Source organism: Schistocerca cancellata, chromosome 1 (assembly GCF_023864275.1).
Source record: "Schistocerca cancellata isolate TAMUIC-IGC-003103 chromosome 1, iqSchCanc2.1, whole genome shotgun sequence".
Taxonomy (NCBI): domain Eukaryota; kingdom Metazoa; phylum Arthropoda; class Insecta; order Orthoptera; family Acrididae; genus Schistocerca; species Schistocerca cancellata.
The window spans coordinates 287123320-287143718 of record NC_064626.1 but is presented as its reverse complement, the minus strand read 5'-3'; the positions used below and the strand labels follow the sequence as shown (position 1 = coordinate 287143718).

General features: G+C 45.3%; 1 protein-coding gene across 2 annotated transcripts in view; it reads right to left on the bottom strand.

The window, feature by feature from the left end:
• The window catches only part of LOC126171440 (uncharacterized), a 125597-nt gene extending 122829 nt beyond the window's left edge, over nt 1-2768 (bottom strand). Inside the window, exon 1 of one of the 2 annotated variants that reach the window (XM_049920802.1) lies at nt 2684-2768. The gene's annotated coding sequence lies outside the window, so the exon portion shown is untranslated. The remainder of the gene's footprint in view (nt 1-2683) is intronic. The other variant, XM_049920800.1, reaches the window with a different exon arrangement.
• Between the last annotated feature and the right edge of the window lie 17631 nt (nt 2769-20399).

Genomic DNA, 20399 nt, shown 5'->3' with positions numbered 1-20399 from the left:
ACTCCGCCCTGCCGTGGGTTATAACGAGTTGGCAGAGATCGCCGTCGACTATGGATCCCATTTGCAACTAAAATACTGCGAAGTAAAGGTTGCGTTACACGCCAGCACTAGCCGAAAAGGGAAATTATGGTTTCACACCCATCCATGTCGTCGTCCTTAGACATTCGGTACACGCCCTTGGATTGTATCAATACGTCTTAAATCATTAAAGGAAGTGGGTAGAAGTATTCCTATGTGAAGGACAGTTCTATACAATGAAAGGAGGCCACCTGACAGGTGGAAAGGCCTGTACCATCGCCTCTCACCAGGAAGGTCATCACATCATGTGCATCCGTTCGTTCAACAACAGCAACACGCAGAATACCTGTATCTTCAGGACAGTTATGCGAAATTGTATCATGATGGCGTGAGGAACGGTACATGGATATGATGGTGTTTGTACGGTTCTCGTTACCTAATCTCTGTTCTTTGAACATACCTGTGAGGTGTGGGCGTCGGCTGAGCGGTCATGAATCGAGGTTCGGATCCGCAGGGAGGAGAGGGGGGGAGGGGATGGAGAAGTGAGGGGAAAAATTTTGCCTTCCATCCCAGCAATAAACGGTGTCGACACATGCGTGGGATAGGATGGTTCAACACTTTCGGTGTCACGCGGAGTCCATGTGACCATGTGTCACTGCTGTCGTCTCAGCGAAAGAGAGTTCCACAAGTTACAAGTAGGTGTACCTAATTCAGTTGCTCATAAATGGGCATTGCGTTTTATGTCTACCAAACTATCTATCACATGCCTCATGCACCGCGAGATTTAGCACAAGGTCGGAATAGACGATTGAGCAACAAACTGGGCGTGGTCAGCAATGGAATCATCTCGGCAGTTTGGGAGAGTGGGGTTCAAATCTCCGTTCGGTCACCTAAAATAATTTTCTCCGTGGTTCCTCTAAATTATTTCATGTGAATGCAGATGTATTCGTGCAACAATTCCACGGCACCCGAAGTGATTCAGGTGAATCGTGCGGAACTTGAATCAGGATAGTCGAGTAGCGATTTGAACCCCATTCCTCCACTGCAAGTCCAGTGTGCTGCCCTCTTCACCGCTTCATTCGCTGCTATTGGTTGACTGATTTTGGAAACATAGATTACTGGTCAGACGACAACTTCAGGGTACATTTACGTGTAAGCTGAGACATTACGTATTTTATGCGTTTGCGAGCAAGCGCGTCCGCAATTTGTCTGACAATCGGTTATACTGGAAGACTACGAACTACGCAATACTTAGAACTTTCGTACATAAGCAGATCTATAACACTAAGGTGAAATTATTGCTTTCTTTAAAAGCTTCCTTTGGCACTCACTGGTGCATTCTAGAAGTCATGTCTCTTAGGATGCTGCTTCATATCGCATCTACTACTAATGCATACACGGCGGCCGGCCGCGGTGGCCGAGCGGTTGTAGGCGCTTCAGTCCGGAACCGCGCGACTGCTACAGTCGCAGGTTCGAATCCTGCCTCGGGCGTGGATGTGTGGGATGTCCTTAGGTTAGTTATGTTTAAGTACTTCTAAGTTCTAGAGAACTGATGACCTCAGATGTTAAGTCCCATAGTGCTCAGAGCCATTTGAACCATTTTATACACGGCGTTTGAATCCATAGCTACAGTCTACATTGTTCTGAAGAGAAGCTGCGGTGTGAACAATACTCTTATCGTGATAGTCACAGAATAACACCATTTAACACAATCATGAATGTGAACGTCGAAGATAATAAATTAATGCTTCGTTAACTGTAGTAATTTCTTTCTTTTCTTTAGTTTTCCATCACAACTGATTTTGAAAAAACATCCTGTAGTTGATGCAGGCAGCTAATTTGTTGTCGTTTGGAGTTAGAGCTCACGTTAAAAAAATGATTAGCAACACAGCATCTCTCTGTCCTAGCTGATAACTGTAAGGAGAAATTTTCTGGCATAAAATTAGCGATGTGTTCATTTACTATCGATACACTGTTCTCATTACAGAGCGATTATGACAGCTGTATGTCAGAAACATATGAGAACAAAGTACATATTTGTATCAAGTTTTCCCTTCCGAAAGGCCTGTACCCCGTAACATATGTCCCTTTGGGCATTAAAAGGTTTTAAAACCTAGTCACCTCAAAATGAATACACGTTTATTAGTATTCTGTAAACAATACGTAATGACGGGAGCCGTCTTGTGGACTTATGAATGAGCATGACATTGTGCTGACAGGAGATAACCCCGAACATGATATTCAGAATGAATATATGAATTACAGATCTGCCCTTGTGTGTGGCGCAGCTCTATCATACACACCACTGCTTCCTATTCTCGTGCCTTCCTCTTGAATGGACTGTGTTTTGTCTAGAACAGACGCGACGAGTGCCGTAGAAGTCAGTAGGTACGTACGGTCAGTTCTCAAACTCTGACAGGCTGTTTCCACCGAAGATAGCTCCGCAAGTATCGTGTTTCATTGCAAAAGGATCTTAGCGTCAGATAGCCGCCCCTCCCCCTGAACACGATCCGGCGGGATCCAGTACTTTGTTTACTTGTGGCACAGCTGCGCACAGACACGATCAATAATTCCGTCTGGAGAGCGAGCACACCAAAAGCGGGTCAGTGACACAAACGAAAGCGAAGGCAGGCGGGCAGAGCGCCATCGAGCAGGGCCTACTCACCTGTTGGAGCTGCGTGCGTCCGTTCGGCAGCGCGTCTTTACGACTTGTGAGTGGCTCTCGGCGCGCCCGTGTCAGCAACGCCCAGGCAACGCAGCGCGCCTAGCTCTCCCCCCCCCCCCCCCCCCTCTGCCGCTCTTTAGCCCCTCACAACACTTCGTCCCGCCAGACCGACTGTGCTGTAGCAGCGGCAAGAGTTCAGCGCCCCATTCACTCCGGAGTTATCAATAGCTGAAGCGCTGCCTTGTTTGTTAGTTGAAGCAGAAAATGGCCGAAATCCTACTGAAGGAACCATTTAGCAGTTTTGTAAGGTGTCAGGCAAATCCAACACCTTCCATGAAAACCCTGACATGATAGCAAATCCGGCAGTATGTCACATAGCTCCGAATAAATCGTGACATTAAATTAACCAAAGTAATACGATCAACGAGTGAGCAAATGGAATACCACAGACTAACACAAGAACGCCTACATGCATGTCATACCTTCCCACCGTGAAACAGACGCAGTTCCGAGGGGAGAAACGAGAACAGAAGCCGAGAGCAGAACCGTGTTAAGCTAGAAGGCCCTACGATAAGGGACGGACACCCGCGTCGCCAGCCGACCGCCAAGACCACCCCCGGGCCATGTTAAAAGATAGAGCCCTCCAGAAGAACAGTATAGATCTTACGATAACACTAAAAGGGTCACACCAGCTGCAAGTTTTAGCGTGAGACTTTTTCGCGTCTCTGTTACGTAGAAAACATTAAAAACATTGCCCCACCACGAAAAGTATAACATTTCTCATTGGATAGACAGAATTTTTGTAGGCGGAGCTTAAGGTTAACATTGAGGCCCTGATTGGTCAGTTGAAAACACAGCCAGATAGCTTTTCTTAAACCAACTTCGGTAAATTGCAGTAAGGAGAAGTTAGAGAGAGAGTTGCTTCCGAGACGGCGAGGTGTGTGGAGCTGTGCCGCCCGCCGCCCCCTGACGCTGACTAACCACCGACAAGGTAATGAACGCACGCGATGCCGCATAACAGCGCATAAAGCTTCACTCAGAACTGCAGAAGTCTCATCTGTTACACCCCCTTTTTACGTAATACTAGTGTCGATCGTCAATTAAACTTCGTGGTATTCACATTTGCTATTAGAAGTTAAAATCTGAAACGCAATGATTTTTCTGTTATATAATTACTGAGAAGCCACATCAGCCACTGTAATTTATGACAAGTTAAATAAGTAATTGAAGATAATTGAGGGTCACTGTAGACCATTTTGATAGTTTTCTCTTTTATGAAACTTAATTTAAACCTAGATTATAGATGTGATATGGCATAGGTCATCCTTCGATCCATTATAGAACTTGGAAACCCATTCAGGGAATATTCGTTCACATTTTTGTTGAACGCAGTTGGTTTTTATCATCCTGTATTAAAATATTTCCTTTTATCAATAGTGCAATTTATAAACAATGTTTTGTGAGTAAAATAAAAAATCCAATGGTAAACTTAACTGCTTTTTCGACGTTATTTTACCAGCTAACTAAAAATAGGAAAGCCTTGAACCCCTTTCACTAAATTTAGTTAGTATTAAGATTCTTTTACAGGGAGTGCAGTGGAGCTGACGCTCAAATCATTAAGTATTTGATTATATCATCACTAGTCTCACTGAACTGTTCTGAACTCTACATGTCATTTGTGGCCTGGCGTCTCCTTACCAGCAACAGGTCGCAGGTTCAAACTAGTAATTCCCTAAAAAAACACGCTCAGAGCGTCGTTGCGCGAAAGTGGTAGGGAGACTTAGAACAAACAGACACCACGCAGAATGTTAAATGGCTCTGAGCACTATGGGACTCAACATCTTAGGTTATAAGTCCCCTAGAACTTAGAACTACTTAAACCTAACTAACCTAAGGACATCACACACACCCATGCCCGAGGCAGGATTCGAACCTGCGACCGTAGCAGTCCCGCGGTTCCGGACTGCAGCGCCAGAACCGCAGAATGTTAGAGTTTGCACGAACTGATAAATAAAAACCGCAGTAAACAAATGTGGATGATCGGGTCACAGATCAACCCTCCTACAAGTATGAACCCATAGGCTTAGCAACTACACAACATCTTCATTTCGCATCCCGGCAAGGGACGCAAGTCGAAAAATGACGCAAGTCGAAAAACTGAAAATTTTAGTTTATGTCATTGAAAGACACGTTTAATTGCCCCAATGTACACAAAAAACTTCACATCTCTATTTCGTAATTTATCCTTTTGAGGGCAGTCGTCTCAGTTTTGTCCTAAGCTATTTCATCATCCGCCACGGAAGAACAGCGTCGCCTCAGCGTTGCTGCTAGCAGGTGTGCAGAGATCATTCAAGAAGAGCGGCATACTCTGAATTTTTCCATGTAATTTTTGATTTGTGCTTATTATAATGTCCATATTGTGTCTTACATTACAATGGCTTTCAGACTTGCACGCTTGTCTGCTGGCCATTTTAATGTGTGATACAGACACTGTATAAACACATTGTAATAATAAATAATATAGGAAGCAGGTGAACAAATTCATAATGGGAATGTATCTCTATGAGACATAAAAATTTAGCTTCAAATCGATCACGCAGAAATTTTTTACTGCAGGTCATGCCGAAAACGAAGGAGACAATGTTCATACCGTCCTCCGTCATCGAGAAGTCAATTAAGCGAGCTCTTAAAATATGCCCCCTCTTTATCCCCACTGATTACGTCAGATTAATTCGGTCCGAAAAAAAGGCCAGAAAATTCGTGTAAAGTAACACGTTCGAATATCCAGGATTTTGTGGACATGAAAACACTCTTACAGGTGGTAGAATGAAACTATAACGAAACATCAAACAAGTGACATAAAAGTGCAAAGGAGTGATCCAGGCATTCTTTTTGTGAGATCCACATACTAGCAAAAAGTAAGTGCGGAAGTCATCGTCAACAATACCAGGAGAAATCAATTGAACATCTCTGCAACGCACTTCGTTGCAGCTTACAAGGAAAAAAGGAAATTTCAGTTATAAAGAAAGCTCGCGCTGAATCCATTTTCTCGGCGAAATGTATTCCTACATCACACACCGAAGAGCCAAAGAAACTGATACAACTGCCTAATATCGTGTAGGGCCCACGCTAGCACGCAGAAGTGCCGCAAAACGACGTATCATGGACTCGACTAATGTCTGAAGTAGTGCTGGAGGGAACTGACACCATGAATCCTGCAGGACAGTCCATAAAACCGTAAGAGTACGAGGGGGTGGAGATCTCTTCTGAACAGCACGTTGCAAGCCATCCCAGATATGCTCAATTATGTTCATGTCTGGGGAGTTCCGTGGCCAGCGGAAGTGTTCCTGGAGCCACTCTGTAGCAATTCTGGACGTGTGGGGTGTAGCATTGTACTGCTCGAATTGCCCAAGTCCGTCGGAATGCACAACGGACATGAATGGATGCCGGTGATCATACAGGATGCTTACGTATGTGTCACCTGTCAGAGCCGCATCTAGACATATCAGGGGTCCCATGTCATTCCAACTGCATACGCCCCACGCCATTACAGAGCCTCCACCATCTCGAACAGTTCCCTGCTGGCATGCAGGGCTCTTGGATTCATGAGGTTGTCTCCATACCCGTACACGTTCATCCGCTCGATATAATTTGAAATGAGACTCGTCCGATCAGGCAACATGTTTCCAGTCATCGACTGTCCAATGTCGGTGTTGCCAGGCCCAGGCTTTGTACCGTGCAGTCATCAAGGGCACACGAGTGAGCGTTCGGCTACGAAAGTCCATATCGATGATGTTCCGTTGAATGGCTCGCACGCTGACACCTGCTGATGGTCCAGTATTGAAATCTGAAGCAATTTGAGGAAGGGTTGCACTTCTGTCATGTTGAACTATTCTCTTCAGTCGTCGTTGGTCCCGTTCTTGCAGGATCTTTTTCTGGCAGCAGCTATGTCGGAGATTTGTTGTTTTACCGTATTCTTGATATTCACGATACACTCATGAAATGGTCGTACGGGAAGATGCCCGCTTCTTCGCTACCTCGAAGATGCTGTGTCCCGCTCGTGCGCCGACTATAACACGACGTTCAAACTCACTTAAATCTAGATAACCTGCCATTGTAGCAGAAGTAACCGATGTAACAACTGCGCCAGGCACTTATTGTCTTATATAGGCGTAGCCGACCGCAGTGCCGTGTTCTGCCTTTTTACATATCTCTGTATTTGAATACGCATGCCAGTACCAGTTTCTTTGGCACTTCAGTGTACAAGCCCGTTTATGTTTATATGTCTCCGTAAATTGTGTTCCTTAAGTTGTACCTAATTGATAGTCCTTATTAAATTCTGTTAATTTTCATATATTGTATGTTACGTTTTGTATTTTTCAGATAAAACAATTTCAACTTGTTTTTCATTTTTTATTCTAACTATTCTTCCTGACGGAAATTCGAATGTCGTATTATATTACAGTAAAATTTTAAAAATATGTATTACCTTGGGACGAAACGAGGCAAACCTATTACATGAGAGGTCATAACAAGAACAAGAAAGTTTTTAGAAAAGCAAGAAATGTGCCACAACTCAAAACTAATTAATAATTACTTACCAATATCTCACACTCGACGAGAACAGAACTACACTCATGCTCATAAATTAAGTACAATTGCAGAATGTGGTGCCACACAATGTGGCACTACACAAAACTGGCGCTAATAGCATAGGCACATAGGGAACACACACTACACACATCTATTAAGTCCACGGTATTGGTGGTAAGTCGAGAAAACCGTCCCGAAATACATGTGCTACAAAACGACACTGTTTCCTGCGCATGTACCTCGACATCAATATGGGATATTATCACTATGCACACGTACACAGGCCGCACAAGGGGTTGGCATACTCTGGATCAGGTGGTCGAGCAGCGGCTGGGGTGTAGCCTCCCATTCTTGAACTAGTGCCTGTCGGAGCTCCAGAAGTGTCCTAGGGATTTGAAGACGTGCAGCGATACGTTGACCGAGAGCATCCCAGATGTGCTCGATGGGGTTTAGGTCTGGAGAACAGGCAGGCCACTCCATTCACCTGATATCTTCTGTTTCAAGGTACTCCTCCACAGTGGCAGCTCGGTGGGGCCATGCATTATCATCCATCAGGAGGAAGGTGGGACCCACTGCACCCCTGGAAAGGCGGACATACTGGTGCAAAATGACGTCCCGATACACCTGACCTGTTACAGTTCCTCTGTCAAAGATATGCAGGGGTGTACATGCACCCATAACAATCCCACCCCACACCATCAAACCACGACCTCCATACAGATTCCTTTCAAGAACATTAAGGGGTTGATATCTGGTTCCTGGTTCACGCCAGATGAAAATCCCGCGAGAGTCACAGTTCAGACTATACCTGGACTCGTCCGTGAACATAACCTGGGACCACTGTTCCAATGACCATGTACCGTGTTCTTGACACCAAGCTTTACGGGCTCTCCTGTGACCAGGGGTCAGTGGAATGCACCTTGCAGGTCTCCGGGCGAATAAACCATTACTGTTCAGTCGTATGTAGACTAAGTGCCTGGAGACAACTGTTCCAGTAGCTGTGGTAAGGTCCAGAGCAAGGCTGCTTGCAGTACTCCGTGGCCGTCTGCAGGCACTGTTGGTGAGATATCGGTCTTCTTGTGGTGTTGTATATTGTGGACGTCCCGTACTGTAGCGCCTGGACACGTTTCCTGTCTGCTGGAATAGTTGCCATAATCTTGAGATCACACTTTGTGGCACACGTAGGGCCCGTGCTACGACCTGCTGTGTTTGACCAGCGTCCAGTCGCTCTAGTATTCTACCCCTCATAACGTCATCAATATGTGTTCTTTGAGCCATTTTCAACACACAGTCACCATTGGCACGTCTGAAAAAGTCTGCACACTTACTCGCTGCACCGTACTCTGACATGCACCAACGCACATCTGTGTATGTGGACTGCTGCCAGCGCCACCATGCGACGACCGCAGGTCAAAAAATGGCTCTGAGCACTATGGGACTCAACATATTAGGTCATAAGTCCCCTAGAACTTAGAACTACTTACACCTAACTAACCTAAGGACATCACACACACCCATGCCCGAGGCAGGATTCGAACCTGCGACCACCGCGGCCGGCACCGCAGGTCAAATGCACCGCATGGTCATACACCGAGGTGATTTTAACCCGCAAACCGCCCACCAGAGTGTTGTTTCACCATGTATCAGCATTATCCTTAATATATGAGCATGAGTGTAGATATCCATGTTACTGTTGTATAAAATGTCATGGAATTTACTGCCAAAAACGCTAACTTGAAATTTAAGGGAAGCTTATACTATTTTAAAATAACTTTTTTTTCAACCAAAGACTAATCCGAGCTAGAGCTCCACACCTAACAATGTCGTGGTCCGTGGGTCTTTAATTCATGTTTCTTCAGCCGACGTCACTGTCGACCGCTAGTCCTGTGGTACTCGACCCTGACGTAGCCAGCTGTAATTCTGACTTTGGAAGGAATTCACATTATTATTATTATTATTATTTGGCCGGATAGTAGCGGAGGGCGAGACGTGGTGAAAACCACTTGTATACGAGTCTGCCCCAGAGCTCTCCATTAAGTCCCTAACGCCTCCACAGCGCCCCATCGGTCGAGAGCGAGTGACACAGATGACAGTCATTTCTCCGCCGAAGGCGTTAAGTTAGATGCCATCGTTATACATGGTACAGCCCCACTACTGTGACCACCTCCTGTGTTTATCGTCAACGAGCAATAACCGCTCTCAGAAGATAGTTGGCAACACTAGCAGTGGGGGAGGGGGGGAGTGGAAATAAGGCTTGTCGGAGGATGCGGGAAACAGTGCAGTCTTTGTCGTAATTCGAAGACGGAGTGATTTATCTGACGTCCAAACTGGCATGATCATCGGCTTTCGGGCCAAGGGTGGAAGCATTTCCGAAACAGCTAAGTTTACAAACTGTTCGCGTGCCATCTTGGTTAAAGTATACCTTGCATGGCAGAACAGCGCTATCCAAAACCGGCGCCGAGGCGACTGCGATGAACAAGCCGCCGTAGATGACAGGGATGAACGACAGTTGCGGAGATATGTACGAACTAATAGACGTGCAACTGTTCAGCAGCTAACCACCCGTGTGAACCAAGGGGCTACCAACAGTATCTTTTCAGCGACTGTTCAGTGCACGTTGCTGCCTGTGGGCCTCTGCAGAAGATGCCTTGTTCATGCACCGAAGCTGACTGCTGTTCGTGGGCAACGAAGGCTGGAATTTACTTGCCAGTATTGCTACTGGACCTCCCTGATTGGCGACAGGTAGCCTTTTCAGATGAACCATGTTTTATGCTTTATAAGACAGATGGCCGCTGGCGTTTACGGCGTGGAACGTCTGAAAGAGAACGCCCTGCAACATTCGTCGGAAGTGTCCGGGCCGGAAGAGGAAGCGTTATGGTCTGGGAAACGTTTTCGAGACACAATGGAACCACGTCGACCGGGCTGTTGACGTCATGGGTCCTCAACCGAGGAATCTAGCGCAACTTGCCGCGGCATTGGAGTCGACATGGCTCCACATCCGTGCCGTTACCTTTCAGAACCTCAGTGACTCTCTTTCTACATGTCTCGTAGCGGTCTGCTCTGCAAAAGGTGGTTATTCACGCATCTGACAGGTGGTCACATTCATGTGGCTGGATAGTTTATTATTAATGAGGAATAAGCTTTATACCAGCATCTGGACTCACCAACACCTTCTCTACATATCTAGAAACCTTTTCTCCCACCATCTTTCTTTTTCGGCAGTCCTTCATAATCCTGAACACCTAACATTACAATAAGTAGTAAGTCGACATCATACAGACTTGGCACACCACATTACGAAAAAAAGGAGCGGACACTGCGAAAATCCATAAAAATTATTGGTCGCCATTATTTTATTTCCTCTGATGTCTCGAGTGCGTGCCACCCGCTCTGCCCGAAACGCGACAGCTGCCGACACAGGGGACAGAATCACACCTAGATCGAATCAGCGCGTAGGTTTAACGACCACTTGTCATGTACACTGACCAGACTATGGTTTTTGGGTGGTTATCCACACTCATTTAGGCAAATCTGTGACATGTCTCCAATCTTCGTTCCAGAAAATAATACCAAATAATTACACACAAAACAAAGTTTACGCAATTCACAGATGGCACAATCGGGTTCCCCCTCTTAGCTTAACTGACTACTGTGGCGACAGGAAGTGTATCCGGCCACATAGCCGAATGAAACACAAATAAACTTGCTAAATCATGAAGGCAGCGGACACTGTACGAGAGAGGGAGACAGAGAGAGAGAGAGAGAGAGAGAGACGTCCAGCGTAGCAGCAGTTTATCTGCTTTTAAGACAAGAATATAATATCGTTACATACGCACTCCAAACTGCATAAGTGAGAGATAAAATCACGGATTTTAGGCTATAGAAACTTCTCACGTACTCGGTTACTCATTTACTGAAGCTCACTTTAGGTAGAAACGATTTCCTTAGTGTGGGTCTGGCATTACATCACTCACTACAGAGGACTGAGAGAAGACTGCCACGAGGCTGAAGAATGCACCCAGAATTAAATAATAATTTAAGAATAACAACAAAACCATCTAAAAAATTACTTCTTACAGTTAAGGGTTCACTTAAATCTACCATATTCCACTGCTTCACAGTTTTGGTATTTCGCACATTTGTTGTTGTTTAAATCCTCCAGTCAATGACTGCAAGCAGAAAAGTTTTGTGATTTTGTTTGTGTGACCACCACGAGCTTTATCTTTAAACAACTCAACAACGGGAATATTTCGATCGAGAATCTGATCCACAATAAAAGATAACTATAAGAGTAGGACATTTCAGCAGTTCGGTTCCTTTTAACATTTACATGTCGCTCAAGGCACTGAGACGCTCTGGACTTTAGTCTTTTATGCTGTCATAAAAGGTGGTCCGAGGAAAGCCAAAGTTAGCGCCCTCGTACGCACAATTTTAACACATAATGAGTCACTTCGATGTTTCGCTTGGTGATTATGAGAATGCAAGAACCGTCCTCATAGATCGGCACTTCTCATCTGACTCGTCTACTTTTCTTAAAACACTCACGCCCTGCAGGGGAACTACGAGTGTGTTTTGCAAAATAATGCCTCCGAATTTTTTAATATGAAAACTCTTGAAGGTTTTTAAATAAAGCAAACGTTATTGACATTTCACGCCTTTGTCCTTCATATCTACGTATTAATTTCTCGACATAGTCACCTTGGCGACGAACGCATTTACCCTAAGTGCGGAACAGTTTGTTAATACCGTCACTATAGACTGCCTTTCGTGACGGAGCTATAACCTCACGTCTGCTTCACCGCTTTACCGCTATCAAAGTGAAGTCCTCGAAGGTGTTAAGTCTTGAAAACAGATGAAAATCGGATGGAGCCAAATTGGGACTGCATGGAGGATGATCGATGACAGCGAACCCAAGGCGCCGGATTGTTGCAGAACCCTTTCCGCAATAATAAGCCGTAGCAGAATAATCACGTAGATGTAGAATTCGTGCGAAAAATGATTATTGCTCAACGTCCTGTCGATGACGAGGTCATTACAGACGGTAACTCGTACGAAAAATTCAACATTCTGAAGGAAGTGACATGTGTTTTAAGTTACAATGGCGACGGAAGAACGATGTAACATTTCTGGTCGCTTCAGATAATTTATAAGGACCAGTCGGATGAAAACTACATATAGGGAAAAAAGCAAGTAAATTTTTTTTTCAAGACACAAAGGAATCATTGGCATTAGCTGCTAGTGGACAATGATTTAAATCAGTAAGTCGAAAATTTGTGCCAGACTAGGATTCGAAGTTACACCATGTGATCAAAAAGATCCGGACACATGGCTGAGAATGACTTACAAATTCGTGGCTCCCTCCATCGCTAATGCTGGAATTCAATACGATGTTGGCCCACCTTGATGACAGCTTCCACTCTCGTGGGCATATGTTCAATCAGGTGCTGGACAGTTTCTTGGGGAATGGCAGCCCATTTTTTACGGAGTGCTGCTCTGAGAAGTATCGATGTCGGTCGGTGAGGCCTGCCACGAAGTCGGCGTTCCAAAAGATCCCAAAGGTGTTCTATAGTATTCAGGTCAGGGCTCTGTGCAGGACAGTCCATTACAGGATTGTTATTGTCGTGTAACCACTCCGCCACAGGCCGTGCATTACGAACAGGTGCTCCATCGCGTTGAAAGATGTAATCGCCATCCCCGAATTGCTCTTCAACAGTGCGAAGCAAGGAGGTGCTTAAAACATCATTCTAGGTCTGTGATGTGATATTGCCTCGTAAAACAACAAGTGTGCTAGCTCTCTCCATGGAAAACACGACCACACCATAAGACCACCGCCTCCGAATTTTACAGTTGGCATTACACACGCTGGCAGATGGCGTTCACCGGACATTCGCCATACCCACACCCTGCCATCGGATCGCCACATTGTGTATCGTGATTCGTTACTCCACACAACGCTTTTCCACTGTTGAATATCTATGTTTACGCTCCTTACACCAATCGAGGCTCGTTTGGCATTTACCGGCGTGGTTCAAAAAATGGTTCAAATAGCTCTGAGCACTATGAGACTTAATATCTGAGGTCATCAGTCCCCTAGAACTTAGAACTACTTAAACCTAACTAACCTAAGGACATCACACACATCCATGCCCGAGGCAGGATTCGAACCTGCGACCGTAGCGGTCGCGCGGTTCGAGACTGACGCGCCTAGAACCGCTCGGTCACACCGGCCGGCTTACCGGCGTGATATGTGGTTTATGAGCAGCAGCTCGACCATGAAATCCAAGTTTTCTCACCTCCCGCCTAACTGTCGTAGTACTTGCAGTGGACCTTGATGCAGTTTGGAATTCCTTTGTGATGGTCTGGATAGATGTCTGCCTATCACACATTACGACCCTCTTCAACTGTCGGCGGTCTCTGCCAGTCAACAGACGAGATCGGCCTGTACGCTTTTGTGCTATACGTGTCCCATGACGTTTCCAGTTCTTTATCGCATCGGAAACAGTGGACCTAGGGATGTTTAGGAGTGTGGAAATCTCGCGTACAGAAGTATGACACGAGTGACACCCAGTCACCTGACCACTTTCGAAATCCGTGAGCGCCCCATTCTGCTCTCTCGCGATGTCTAATGACTACTGAGGTCGCTGTTATGGAGTACCTGTCAGTAGGTGGCAGCACAATGCACCTAATATGAAAAACGTATGTTTTGGGGTTGTCCGGATACTTTTGATCACATAGTGTAGGTCTCCTGCTTACTGGACAGATGCGGTGACCACTGCACCATCTGGGCACAGCAGTCACTGCAACTACACGTACTACCCTAGTACTCTTGTCAGACTCAAATTCTCAACCCATCCACGCACTTCTAATACAGCGCCCCTTGCCCATTATCTTAATTACTTGCTGCATTTCGCCACAGTTTCCATAAGAGCTCGAGTGTGGTGTGCATCTGCACTGAATTGATCAACTGGACGTTTTCATCTGAATTATATGTGTAGTGTCCTTTCTTTTGGTCACATCTGGGACGTAGTCTGTTCGAAAGAGCTCATTTTTGCACATCTGTGTAACAAAAATCTGCTGCTGGGTAATATTCGATAACATAATGCTACATTCTACCCATTATAACATGCTCGAAACCAGAAAAAAATTATATGCATTAGTCTAGGGTCACAGTTTTTATTTTAGCTAGTGGCTACAGGTTGCAATACTAAATAACACCATCAGGCCTTCACAGTCGTCATGCTCACTTCCGAAGTAGATGTGTTCCCAAGTAGATGTGTTCACAAGTAGACGTGTTCCCAAGTAGACATGTTCCCGAATGGACGTGTCCCAAGTAGATGTGTTTGCCAGTGGACGTGTTTCCAAGTAGATGTGTTCGTAAGTATGTGTGTCACTCATACCTGAGCATGACGACTGGGGCGAGGGGGGGGGGGGCTTCAGGAAACATAATGCTGAGATTCTCTTTGGCACTCTGTGCAGGAGGTTGTCGAGACGCTGCTGCTTGAGCCTGTCCCACTCTCTGATGGCGGCCTTCCTAAGGCCATCCAGTGCGTGAACAGGGTTTGTGCAAAGAGCACTGCAATTTTGAACTCGTCCCCAGTATGCTTAGACAAGTTCATGTCAGCAATTAACATGGGTAATTCATTCGACTGACTCCTACCTCCTCGAGGAAGATACTCACAAGGTGGTGTAGCGTCCCGCAGTGGTAACACCGATTCCCAAGTTAAGCGTTGTCGGGCTTGGCACTTGCACGGTTCATGGGTGACCATCAGGATCTACCAAGCGCTGTTGGCAAGTAGGGTATAATCAACTCTCGTGAGACCAATTGAGGTGCTACTTGATTATGAATTAGCGGCTCCGGTTGCGGGAACTGGCAACTGCCGAGAGAGCAATGTGTTGACCACATCATGCTCCACCGAGCGGGGTGGTGCAGTGGTTAGACACTGGACTCGCATTCGGGAGGACGACGGTTCAATCCCGCGTCCGGCCATCCTGATTTAGGTTTTCCGTGATTTCCCTAAATCACTCCAGGCAAATGCCGGGATGGTTCCTCTGAAAGGGCACGGCCGACTTCCTTCCCAATCCTTCCCTAATCCGATGAGACCGATGACCACGCTGTCTGGTCTCTTTCCCCAAACCAACCAACCAACCAACATCATGCTCCATTTCCGCAACCAGTGACGCCTATCGGCTGAGGAAGACACCACGGTTAGTCAGTACCGTTGGGCACTCCGAGGTCTGTTTGGACGGAGTTCAGTATAGTACAGATATAACATTAACAGTAATAGTAGGGATGATATTTCAATGGGCCGTGCGGTTAAAGGCGCTGCAGTCTGGAACCGCAAGGCCGCTACGGTCGCAGGTTCGAATCCTGCCTCGGGCATGGATGTTTGTGATGTCCTTAGGTTAGTTAGGTTTAACTAGTTCTAAGTTCTAGGGGACTAATGACCTCAGCAGTTGAGTCCCATAGTGCTCAGAGTCATTTTTTTTGATATTTCAATGATTCACTAATGCTCTCAACAGCAATAAAACGTATCTCTGTGAATTGGCAGGATCTCTGATTATCAACAACCAAGCTATTCTGCGCAGATGGAAATATTTGTTCACTTATTACTTTCTCTCTTGCAGTTGCTCGAGATCATGTCCATGCAGGACACCACTTTGTAAATGCTCCTTTTCTCAATAAAAATTGAACATATAAATATAATTAGTACTGATGAATGAACAAATGAATATTCAATGGAATGAGATCATACCTTGTTTAATTAATCTCTTCAAGAATCATCTATATTGATAATAAATTTGTAAAATTGTCATGTCTGGGTGTCTGAACACGTTTCTCCAAAGCTACGAAACGAATTTTCATGGGAGTTTTGCAGGTAACTTGATCATGCCCTGGGGCACAGTACAGGCTTTAGTTTATCAAAATCGGATCACGGAAAAGAAAGGTATTGTAACTGAAAGTTTTACGCATACTAATATTATATATGTGAAACTCTGTTACGTTTTCGCGACTAACCCACTGAACCAATTTCGATTAAATTTGGTATGGAGATTTCTTGAACCCTAAGGAGGAACATAGGCTGTTTTAGAAAGTGTGTAGTACAAGATACTTACTAATTTGAAGAATATTACACGAATTTGGGAAACTATTTACTCTTTGAAAAAGCTGTTTACTCTGTAACTGGCTAAATGGCTCTGAGCACTATGGGACTTAACATCTGTGGTCATAAGTCCCCTAGAACTTAGAACTACTTAAACCTAACAAACCTAGGGACATCACACACAACCATGCCCGAGGCAGGATTCGAACCTGCGACCGTAGCGGTCGCCCGGTTCCAGACTGAAGCGCCTAGAACCGCACGGCCACACCGGCCGGCTTACTCTGTAACTTTTGACCTTTATCATATTTATGAAAATGCTTTTATTGGTTGATATGTACTACATTATGTGACTCAAAGTAATGAGTACAATATTTATACGAGGGTTGGAACTTTAATAGTGGGAACTATTTATTTACAGCTCGTACAAAACAGATACGTGTTTCAAAGTTTTACTGACCTTCGAAGTAGTCACCAGCAATGTGTATAACCCGTTGCCAGCGATGTGGAAGTCGTAGGATACTCGGTGGTATAGCACTTAGCAGCCCCATCAGTCAAACAAATCAGTAACAGCTTGCACTGTACGTGCTTGAGCATTGTCCTGCAAAATGATGGTCAGGTCCTGCAGAAAGAGTCATTACTTCTGTCTCTATGCTGTTCATTTTTGGAACGCAACCTACGACCAGCTTAGAGACAGAAGCGATGACACTTTCTGCAGGACCTGACCATCATTTTGCAGGACAATGTTCAAGCACGTACAGTGCAGGCTGTTACTGATTTGTTTGACTGATGGGGCTGCTAAGTGCTATACCACCTACTGCACTCCCCTGACTTAAGCCCTCGTGAGTTCAACTCGATTTCTAAATTGAGGGAAACACTTCACGGCATTCGCTTCAGAACTGCTATAAATGCGCCGGGCAATAGACTACGCCGCTCGAACTGTTAAAACAACTGGCACTGCTTAGAGTATCCTACGACTTCCACATCGCTGGCAACGAGTTATACACAATGCTGGCGACTACTTTGAAGGTCATTAAAACCTTGAAACGTATCTATTTGGTACGAGCTGTAAATAAATAGTTCCCACTATAAAAGTTCCAACCCTCGAATGTTATCAACAAGTTTTTCTTTTAGTGCACAGATGGAGGAGTCTTATATTGAACAAACTGAAATAACCGGCTTGGGCAAAGTTTGGTTGGCCGACATTTCCACTAACACTTAATATTTCGTGCAAGCTTACAACTTTTAATTAGTTGTCAATTTAACTTTCAGGCTTTGGAGAGTTAGAAGAAATATTCGAATAATACGAGGGCGTGTCTGAAAGTAACTTCAGAATTTTTTATGTGAGAACTCTTACAACTGTTTAGATAAAACGAACTTCATTAACATTCTACATCTTTATTCTTCATGTCTTCATATTTATTTCTCAACATGGTCACCCTACGTACACATTTCTTCGAGAGGCCAGTTTTTTAATACCGTCACTGTAGAATATTTGACCTGAGCTTTCACCTCTTCATTACTAGCAAAGTGAAGTTCTCGATGGTGTTCTTTAAGTTCTGTAAATAGGTGAACATCGGAAGCGGCCGTGTCGGAACTGTATGGAGGATGATCGATGACCAACCCAAGGAGTCGGATTGCAGCTGATGTCTCAGCGCTCATGTGTGGCTTGGCATTGTCATCCTGAAGTAGAGGAGACTCCATATGTGGACGACCTCTTCAAATTAGTGGATTAAAGCACGCCGTTTTTCATGAACCAGCATAGGTGCATTACACACCTCTATGTTGCACGTGGCCCGTATCTCGTGGTCGTGCGGTAGCGTTCTCGCTTCCCACGCCCGGGTTCCCGGGTTCGATTCCCGGCGGGGTCAGGGATTTTCTCTGCCTCGTGATGGCTGGGTGTTGTGTGATGTCCTTAGGTTAGTTAGGTTTAAGTAGTTCTAAGTTCTAGGGGACTGATGACCATAGATGTTAAGTCCCATAGTGCTCAGAGCCATTTGAACCATTTTTTTGTTGCACGTGACAGTTCGAAGCCCTCTACCGGAAGAGAGCTGCAAGTATGTCGGAGGAAGGAAGACTGGATTGAACGTCCCGTCGACATCAAGGTCATTAGAGATGGAGTATAAGCTCGGATTGTGTCAAGGATTGGGAAGGAAGCCGACCGTTCCATTTCGAAGGAACCATCCGGGCATTTGCCTGCAGAAATGTAGGGAAATCACGGAAAACCTAAATCTGGGTCGCTGGTCGAGGGTTTAAACCCTAGTCCTCCCGAATGCGAGTCCAGTGTGCCAAGTACTGTGCTACCTCGCTCGGTTGCAAATATGTAGACATTAAGAATATTAGTCCCCCTTAAACATCCCAACAACCACCACCACCATTAAGAATAAAGATGCAGAATGTTACTAACTTTTGTTTTATTTAAAAAGCTTTAAGAGTTTTCCCACAAACAATTCGGAGGCATTACTTTTTACCACGCCCTCTTATAATACAATAAATTGAAAACATGTTTGTACTTAATTGATTAGGCGTGACCCATTACATCACTTGTTTTACAGTTCTAGTCATTAATAGCCAAAGAAACTGGTCGTGTACTCGTTGACGAGTTCTCTTCAACGTGACACAGTACGACCTCTTCCAATTTGGGTGTGCGGCATCTGCTTGACGTACAAGAGTCACGCCCGTTGACAGTGAAAATACCCATTATCGAAGCCGTAGAGAGCGACGCCACTCGGCAGCGGATTACTCGAAACGAATGTTTTGGAGTGATGAATCAGGCTATACGCCACGGCAATCCGAGCGCAGGGTTTGGGTTCGACGATCGCCTGCCATCATGTGTACAGCCGTCTGTGAAGCACAGAGGAGGTAGTGTTACGGTGTAGGACTGTTTCTCGTGTTTCCCTTACTGCGCTTAAGAAAACGCTAAATGCGGAAGGACATAACACAGTTTACAGCATTGCGAACTGCTTACAGCAGAGTGACAGTTCGGAGACGATAATTGTTTGCATCAGCATGAGAATGCACCCTGCCCCAAAGGAACACCTGTGCGGCAATGGTTTATGGACAATAACGATCCTTAAATGGAGTGGCCTCCCCAGAGTCCTGACTCGAACCCAGTGCAACACCTTTGGGATGAATTAGAACATCGACTCTCCTCTGGACTCCAATGACCAACTTCTGTATGCTCTCTGGTTTCGGCTGTTGAGGAAGAATGGGCTGCCATTGTTCCATAGACACTCAGATAACGCGTGGAAAGTGTCCCCAACAGAGTTCAAGCGGTCATAAATACGAAGGGTGGATATATTCCAGAGCAATGTCCATTAATAGGTGTCCGGATACTTTTAATCACCGTAACTGTTAGTTATCGGTCATGAGGTGGTGCGGTCGACCGCTGCAGAGGCAGATCTTGAATGTCTTGTTTCTCACAACAGTTGTTGAGTTTTGTGAATGGCGTCGCTTTGCAAAAGACCAATTCGGCGGGAAATTTTCGACACTGGTAATCTTCCTTTCCGTAACAGACAATGCTTGCATGCTGTAAGCTTTAAATTACTATTCGAGCGATACTAGCAGACCTAACGCTGTGTACATCATCTGTTGTCCGTGTCACGATCGGATTCACAAAACACTCTACTGAACAGAGAAATTTACCTCCACCACATAGGTGGATGCAAGCAGCGCTTTCCTGTGGTCAGAGGTCGAGAGAAAGGTATTTCATTAAAAAATACAACACCTGTTCCGCGTTAGATATGTGAATGACATCGTAGCACGGTGTCTGCCACTGTTTGCATTATCGACAGTCTGCCACTGTTTGCATTATCAGCAACACCACTCGACCGATAACGACAACAAGAGGAAGTAGTCTGGAGCACTAACTATATCTGTCCTTCGCGAATCACATTCAGGGATAGAACATTCGAAGGAAGACTGTTTGTGCACCTCTACGAGATACACACACTTTCGGCCGAGTAGTGAGCGCCCTAAAAGACGGCTATTCTAAACAAGTCTCCGCGAAATGCACGTCTTTCTTC